Source organism: Electrophorus electricus, chromosome 24 (assembly GCF_041902795.1).
Source record: "Electrophorus electricus isolate QZ-2024a chromosome 24, ASM4190279v1, whole genome shotgun sequence".
Lineage (NCBI taxonomy): Eukaryota > Metazoa > Chordata > Actinopteri > Gymnotiformes > Gymnotidae > Electrophorus > Electrophorus electricus.
This window is the reverse complement of record NC_137520.1, coordinates 1,675,766-1,685,000: the sequence shown is the minus strand read 5'-3', so window position 1 is coordinate 1,685,000 and position 9,235 is coordinate 1,675,766.

Here is a 9,235-nt window from a genome sequence, read left to right as displayed (position 1 = left end):
CCCACAGTGGACTAGTGACCCATAATGACCCACAGTGCACTACACTGAATCACAATGACCCACAATGCATTACAGTGATCCATAGTGACTCACAATGACCCACAGTGCACTACACTGACCAACAGTGAACTACAGTGACCCATAATGACCTACAGTAACTCACAATGGCCCACAGTGGACTAGTGACCCACAATGACCCACAGTGCACTACAGTGAATCACAATGACCCACAACACACTACAGTGACCCATAATGACCTACAGTGACCCACAGTGCACTACAATGAATCACAATGACCCACAATGCACTACAGTGAGCCATAATGACCCAAAGTGCACTACAGTGACCCACAATGACCCACAGTGCACCACAGTGATCCAGCTCAAATACCTTTCCCACAGACCATGGCGCGCACACACACACACACACACACACACACACACACACACACACATACACACACACACACACACACACACACACACACACACACACACACACACACACACAGACGGACAGAAACAAAAGCCTGAGGGAGCACAGCTGTACTTGATAAGCAATGGTTAGGTTGTGTGTGTGTGTGTGTGTGTGTGTGTATGTGTATATACATATATATATATATATATATATATATATATATATATATATATATATATATATATATATATATATATATATATATATATATATATATATACATATACAGAGAAAGAGAGAGAGGTAATCAAAAGTGCAATGAATGACTGCGTCAGATGCTGAGGGACCACGGCAGTGCCATAAAGTAAGTACAACACAAGACGCTCATGGACAAGAGAGGAGGACAGAGGACTGTCGGAATGCTACTACACAAACAGCGCCAGTATGAGGGGAACCTGCAGAGGATGTAGGAACTGTGGATGCTTCTGTACGTCCACACCTAAACTAACCCTGAAACAACTATAAGCTCAGCGTTTCTGCATCTACAGGCAGCAACTGCTGTCATAACTAGAGATCGACCACAACACACACGCTACGGCAAGGGGGAGGCAGGATGACAGGTCAGAGGGGAGATACCATCATCATCATCATCATCATCATCCCTACACCCCGAACTTGGGAATCAAGACCCAATGAGTCTCAATATGAGCTGCTGGCCTGAGATTAACTACCATGGCTAAGATGGGCAGACCAAGTGAAGTGTTGTGAATGCAGCCCCACACACAGTCCCTACTGAAACCATTACTAAAAGCAACCAGCTGATACACGCCACAGAAACAGTGATGTTGAAGATGTTTGTCCACAGGACAGGCTAGGATGAGTAGGCACATGGTTCAGTACAAGAGTGCCCGAACAACAGAGGAGCACACACATCCTGAGCTGGTCCTTCTACTATGTCTTAGTTGAAAACTTTGCTGTGGAGACGCTTGAGGTGGAGACATTTAGGTCCTCCAGAACATAGTTGGCAGAAAAGAGCAGGAAAAATCACTGGGATAATTAAAAACGTAGGACATCACACATACACACACACACAAACAAACAGAAGGTCAGATTAAGTGTAGAATCTGTTTGTGCACCCATTCAACCAACAGCATAACACACACAAACACACACACTCAAACACATATTTAACAACACACACACACACAACCTAAATGAAGACCTCAAGGGTGCACATTAAGTCTAAATAAACTGAAATACACACACACACACGTTCTGGTACAGACACACAAACGTGTATGGTGTAGCCACCAGGGACAAAACACACACAATCCTGAAATACATATGAAAATATAATTACACCCCCTCCCACAAATACAAACTGTTAATACACACACACAAACACACACACACACACACATTCCAGACTCCATCATCGGTAGGAAAACACAAGCCCATGGCAGGGCAGATAGGCTATCATTATCTTCCACACAACGTTCGAAGCAGTTCAGTGATGGGAGGGTGTGCAGAGAGACCCAGCAGAATGAGCTGGACAGATAATGCCATCCACAGCCTTAAAGAGAACAGACCTGTCGGCCCTACTAATGAACTTAATGAGCAGTAGCCACGGGCTACAGGAGAGAGGGAGAGAGAGAGGGAGGGAGGAAGAGAGAGAGAAGTTCAAAGGGGTGGCATGCAGGGCAAAGGAATAGAGTGTCAGAGAGGAAGTGTATCAGACAGCGCAGTGAGTTTAAATAGTTAAAACATTCTAGGATACGTGGAACTGCTTCCAGTGAGAGGGGGAGAGGGAGTGGCAGACCCACTACAACACACATGGCCAAACCACAAACACACACATCCGTCACCAGAGTTAAGCTTTCTAGTGCACTTATTCTCATTCTCTCTCTCACACACACACACACACACAGAAAGACACATATACACTCACACGCATATACACACTCAAACATACGGAAATATCAACATGATTGGAAAACACTTGTGTGTGTGTGTGTGTGTGTGTGTGTGTGTGTGTGTGTGTGTGTGTGTGTGTGTGTGTGTGTGTGTTTAAAAGTCAGAGTGTTGAAGCTAATACAGGTCAGAGTGTTTAAATAGGTCTGAGTGTTTAAACTAATACACATCAGTGTTTAAACTAATACCTGTCAGAGTGCTTAAACTAATACATATCACTGCTGAAACTAATACATGTCAGAGTTTTTAAAAACATCAGAGTATCACTGACCTGTCCAGTGGTAAAGTATCATTTAATTGTCCAATAGTAGAGTATCATTGATTTGTCCTGTGGTAGAGTATCATTTACCTGTCCTGTAGTAATCATTGACCTGTCCTGTAGTAAAGTATCATCGACCTGTTCTGTAATAGAGTATCATTGACCTGTCCAGTAGTAGAGTATCATTGACCTGTCCTGTAGTAGAGTATCATTTAATTGTCCTGTAGTAGAGTATCATATACCTGTCCAGTAGTAGAGTATCATTGATCTGTCCAGTAGTAGAATAATTGTAAGTTGCTTTGGATAAAAGCATCAGCTAAATGTCCTGTCCAGTAGTAGAGTATCATTTAATTGTCCTGTAGTAGAGTAGCACTGACCTGTAGTAGCAGAGTATCATTTAATTGTCCTGTAGTAGAATATCATTGATCTGTCCAGTAGTAGAGTATCACTCACCTGTCCTGTAGTAGAGTATCACTGATTTGTCCATATGCATACAAACAGTGTTGTGTTCATATACACTCAAACACAGATTTGGGTTCATATACACTCACAATGTTGGGTTCAAATACACTCACACACAGTGTTGGGTTCATACACACAGTGTTGGGTTCATATACACTCAAACACAGTGTTGTGTTCATATACACTCAAACAGTGTTGGGTTCATATACACATCAAACACAATGTTGGGTTCATATACACTCACACACAGTGTTGGGTTCAAGTCATCAAATCTCTGTTATCTTCTTCCTCATTGCTATCAGTGTCTCAGAGGGGTTTGTGTGGAATCGTGGCTTTTTGTCCACTGGGTGTCTTTGAGTGTCATTTGAGTGGTCCTGGGCACTGATCTCTGTTCTCTAAAGAATCACATAACTGTTCTTTGTACCTGTGAAAATACAACATACAAACCCTGCAGCATTCTGTCTTCGGGCGTCTGTCTTCGGGCGTCTGTCTGCTGTGGGGGGGCCACGGAGACGAAGAGCCTGGTGTTACGCAGCTTCACTCTGCTTCATCCTTCTGAAGTGAAGTCCCGCTCGGGGAATCTAGGAGAGGCTGGCGCAGCACTGCGTCCAACACACGTTACTCCTGAAGACAAGGCTCTGCTACATGCGTGCTCATCGCCCCACCAGCCACTGTGTTGGTCCAGGAAACGTAACACTCACGTGTCAGATTACAGGGGATTTAGAGGCTGGTACGAACATGCAGAAAGATTAAAACAAAGCAAATGGCTGCAAAAAAAAAGAAGTCGTTTATCTTCAAGCTTTTAGTGACATTTTTACTTAAACACGTTCACATTATGGCAATTAATTCATTAATTAATTAATGGCCCAAAATATCTCAAAGCAACAACACACACACACACACAGAATGAAAATTCATAAGGCAATGTACAAAATCAATATTTGATGCTGTTAAATGCACCTAGTCTTTATTAGAAAGGACTAAGGCGCACACGTTAGGATTGAAGGCACTCCAGCTTGGCAGCACAAGGGAGAAACAGACTGTGGACTTCAGAGTCTCCGTCCTGGTTCAGGCTGCGTCTCCTGCATGAGCCATGGAAGCCGTGTTGAAAGCAGAGAAGGAGGGAAGAATATTTGATGGATTGAACGATCCAAGATGCCAAGCTGCTGTCAACATAAATAGCAATAAAAAAGTGAGGAGAAACGTTCTAAACAGGAGTTTTCAAGGTTATGGACCATAGGGATGATTTGAAGGCACGCATCCTCTGTGCTGCTATGCTGGTGTGTGTGTGTGTGTGTGTGTGTGTGTGTGTGTGTGTGTGTGTGTGTGTGTGTGTGAATGTGTGCATGTGTCTTTGCGTGTGCATATGTGTGTGGGGGGGATTATAAGATCAGTGAACACTGTATAAGGGTAAATTCTTTCCCTCTTATCTTGTTCTTCTTGTGAGCAACCTGTCACTTCTGCCTGACCAAAAAATAAAAACTAAATTAAATGAAATAATATTTGAAAATGTCCAAAACTGTACTGATAATCCCATATAAACAGTCCAAGTGTGACTGTGCTCTATCACTCTCTGTGCAGTCAGACACCTGTGCTCTATCACTCTCTGTGCAGTCAGACATGTGCGCTCTATCACTCTCTGTGCACCCACTGTGCAGTCAGACGCCTGCGCTCTATCACTCTCTGTGCAGTCAGACGCCTGCGCTCTATCACTCTCTGTGCAGTCAGACGCCTGCGCTCTATCACTCTCTGTGCAGTCAGACGCCTGCGCTCTATCACTCTCTGTGCAGTCAGACGCCTGCGCTCTATCACTCTCTGTGCAGTCAGACACCTGTGCCCTATCACTCTCTGTGCAGTCAGACCCCTGCGCTCTATCACTCTCTGTGCAGTCAGACACCTGTGCTCTATCACTCTCTGTGCATTTGCATTTGGGAGAATGTCCTGTTCTTCACTGTCTGATGTCTTCAGTAAACACAGCAGAGGAAAATGGTCTTGTCCCGGTAATAAGTGAAGCCACGCCAACCGTTTCTGTCATCCATGTGGGAGGGATTAATGTGCACTTGGATGCTTTTATTAATTGTCTGTGAATTGAGTGTTTTTATGGGGTGTTCAGCAAAGGCCCCTCCCAATATTAACCCCGCCCGCTACCCCTCCAATAGCACAGCGCTAAGATGCTAATTCACAGCTATGTGGGGATGGGCATATGTGATGTGCTATACAGGTTATATTTTATGTTGTGATGTACAGGTTATATCTTATATTGTGATGTACAGGTTATGTTTTATGTTGTGATGTACAGGTTATATTTTATGTTGTGATATACAGGTTATATCTTATATTGTGATGTACAGGTTATGTTTTATGTTGTGATATACAGGTTATATTTTATGTTGTGATGTACACTGGTAATTACTCCTCTATACTGGTTACTGCTCCTCTATAGTGGTTATTAATCCTCTATACTGGGTATTATTCCTCTAGAGTGGTTACTGCTTCTCTTACTGGTTATTACTCCTCTATACTGGTTATTTCTCCTCTATACTGGTTATTACTCCTCTATACTGAGTATTCCTAGTATATACCCCTATATACTGGTTACTGCTCCTCTATACTGGTTATTATTCCTCTTTCTAGTTATTACTACCATATACTGGTTACCGCTCCTCTATACTGGTTAATACTGCTCTATATTGGTTACTGAGGTCAACACTCATCTGCACAGTCTTGTGGACAGTGCAATCAGTTTAAGGTGATTTTACTGTGGTTATGGATGTGTGGTTAGAGGCCTTTGACAGTCTTCCTCTCTACTATATGATATGAGAGGTGAAATCATGGAAAAGTTGGAAATAATTAGTTATTTGTGTTGTTTTCAATATGTGTGTATGTTTGTGTTACTGTTTTCAGCATGTGTGTGTTGTGTTATTTTCAAAACATACATGTTACTATTTTCAGCGTTTGTGTTATTTTCAATACATATACGTTTGTTACTGTTTTCATCATGTGTGTTATTTGTGTTATTTTCAATGTGTGCATGTTTATTTTCAGCATGTGTGAATGTTTTGAGTGTTTTGAGTCTGTACTGTACACACACACACACACACACAATGCTATATAAATACACCAAAACACACAGACATAACTGATTCCAGACACACACACATCTAGTTCCAGACCCCAGCCTGACCTCACTTGACCTCTTCTTTTTGTCTCTTGAATATACAGCAAACACACACACACACACACACACACACACACACACACAGCATAGGAGACAGCGGTGCACTGAACCCAGTTCCCCTCTTACTGGCTTGCGGCTGCTGTTCTCCTGCAGTGCCAGAGAGAGAGAGAGAGGGGGGGGGGGGGAGACAGAGAGAAAGAGAGGGAGAGAAAGAGAAAGAGGGAGGGAGAATGACTGAGTGAATGTGTTGTTTTTTTCTTCAATTTGGAATAACACCAAACATTGACTGTATGGCGTTCTAGCCCACTATAACCCGTCTGTAGACAGATAGCCAGAGTATCATAATCACGCTCATCTGCTCTTGTTCTGAATACCAGACAGGGTTCAAATCAGGGGAAGTATTCAATTTTTCATCAAAAACAGCCTGGACCCCACAAAAGACATTTTCACTGTAAATAAATAAAGTGGGCACAGAGACCAGCGAACCAGCGCTGTGTTGCTATAGTTGCAGTATCAGAGGTCAGCTAAGAGCATCTCTGTTTGGAGTTTTGCATCCTTATGGGGGTGTGTTCCTTACGGGGTGTGTATTGGTCGGGACTCAAAATGGTGCAGTTTTATCTGCTGCTTAGCAACGGTGTCATCTGCTCAAAAAGCCCTGACTCACCTGTTTCTCAGCCACCTGATCCTGTCCAGACCAGCATCTCCATGACAACCACTTCAAACCGCTGACCTGTTATTCATGCTCATAGCTGCCAGACACTCCCTCACACAAACATACACACACACTTTCCTGAGAACCCACAGAGCCTGGCTTCAGGATCACAGTATAATTAACTAATTTATTTGCACATATGTGATAATGCAAATGGTGAGTATATATCAAGAGTAATTATCTGACACCTTTATCCAAAGTGACTTACAGTTCTGACTGAACACAACTCGAGTAATTGAGGGTTAAGGGTTTTGTTCAGGGGCCCAACAGTGGCAACTTGGTAGTGGTGGGACTTGAACTGGCAACCTTCTGATTACCAGTCCAGTAACTTCACCACTGAGACACCACTGCCCTGTACTGTAAAATAACTATGCTGTTTAAGAAACATTTTCAGGTCTGTCTCAGGTCTGGGGTCCTACTATGGAGGTCTGTCTCAGGTCTGTCTCAGGTCTAGGGTCCTACTACAGAGTCCATCAGCTCTAACATCACCGATTAACTCAGCAGGTCAGTACAAGCATGTTAAGGTATTGAGCCAGAGGTTGGAGCAGGTGTTGGAAGACAGACCTCCTTAGGTCTGGGATCCCTGCAGACCTTCCTAAGGCGGACAGCCGTCTGGACTCAAATCTGAAGTCTGAGGTCTGGACAAGAAGTGTAACTTGTTGAAGAACTGAACTGGACATCCAGGACATAAATCTTAGCCACACAGGCCAGCACCTACTGCAGTCACACACACACACACACACACTCACACACACAAACACATACACACACATACACAAACACATACACACATACTCACAGCCCACACACACATACTCACAGCCCACACACACACACACACACACACACACACACACACACACACACACACACTGAAGTGTGCTGTGTCAGGAATATCTAGAAGATCCCACATTATCCACCTTGTTTCTCTGAAATGTCCCGCATGGAAAAGAGTCCCTAACGAAAGTGACCCACCCTTCTCTCCATCCATCTCTCTTTCCATCTTTCTGCTTATCTTGTTTCCCTCTCACTATCATTCTGTTCATCTTCTGTTTCTCTTTTTGTCCCGCGTTCTTTCTCTCCATCTGATTTTCTTTTTTGGTCTCTCTAAAGCAAAGAGCCTCATGTTTGTTAGTGTAATTGCACCTGTTGTGCTGTATAGAGTCTGGGGTCACTCAGTAAACACGACTACAGTACGTGAGGTGACGCAGCCCACAGAATCCCTGCATGCACAACTCTGCAGAAATATACCAAATGTTCAAATATAAACACCAGCTAATGCGTGAAGGGTGGAATTAGGCTGATTTCTGTCGATTTTACACATTCATAAAAGATGTGTAAAGTTTGGCTGCATGTAAACTCCAGCAATCAAAACAGGATGAAGTCTCTCAAACCCAAGAGCTCAGCGCTAAACCCAGTCCCCTCTGCTGGTCCCCTCTGCTGGTCCCCTCTGTCAGCTGGTACTGAGACTAACTAATCTACTGACCCCTAACACACAACAGCCTCAGTCCAGCACTTGTAAACAAAGTCCAGTCAGAGTTAACAAACACTGGGACAATGAGACCAAATCTCATTGTGAATCCCAGAACTATCAGGCCCTAAACAGAGAATATGAATGATCAGAATATAGAATATATCAGAATCTCTACACGGTCAGAGATCCACAGCAAAAACAGATCCTCACCAAGTACAGACTCAGTGACCACAATCTGACCAGAGAAACACATAGATATAAACAATCCTGACTGTAGAGAGAGAAGACTGTGTGGTCACTGTGAGAGTCGTGAGAAGACTGTGTGGTCACTGTGAGAGTGGTGAGAAGACTGTGTGGTCCCTGTGAGAGTGGTGAGAAGACTGTGTGGTCACCGTGAGAGTGGTGAGAAGACTGTGTTGGGGTCACTGTTAGAGTGGTGAGAAGACTGTGTGGTCACTGTGAGAGTGGTGAGAAGACTGTGTGGTCACTGTGAGAGTGGTGAGAAGACTGTGTGGTCACTGTGAGAGTGGTGAGAAGACTGTGTGGTCACCGTGAGAGAGGTGAGAAGACTGTGTGGTCACCGTGAGAGTGGTGAGAAGACTGTGTTGGGGTCACTGTTAGAGTGGTGAGAAGACTGTGTGGTCACTGTGAGAGTGGTGAGAAGACTGTGTGGTCACTGTGAGAGTGGTGAGAAGACTGTGTGGTCACTGTGAGAGTGGTGAGAAGACTGTGTGGTCACCGTGAGAGTGGTGAGAAGACTGT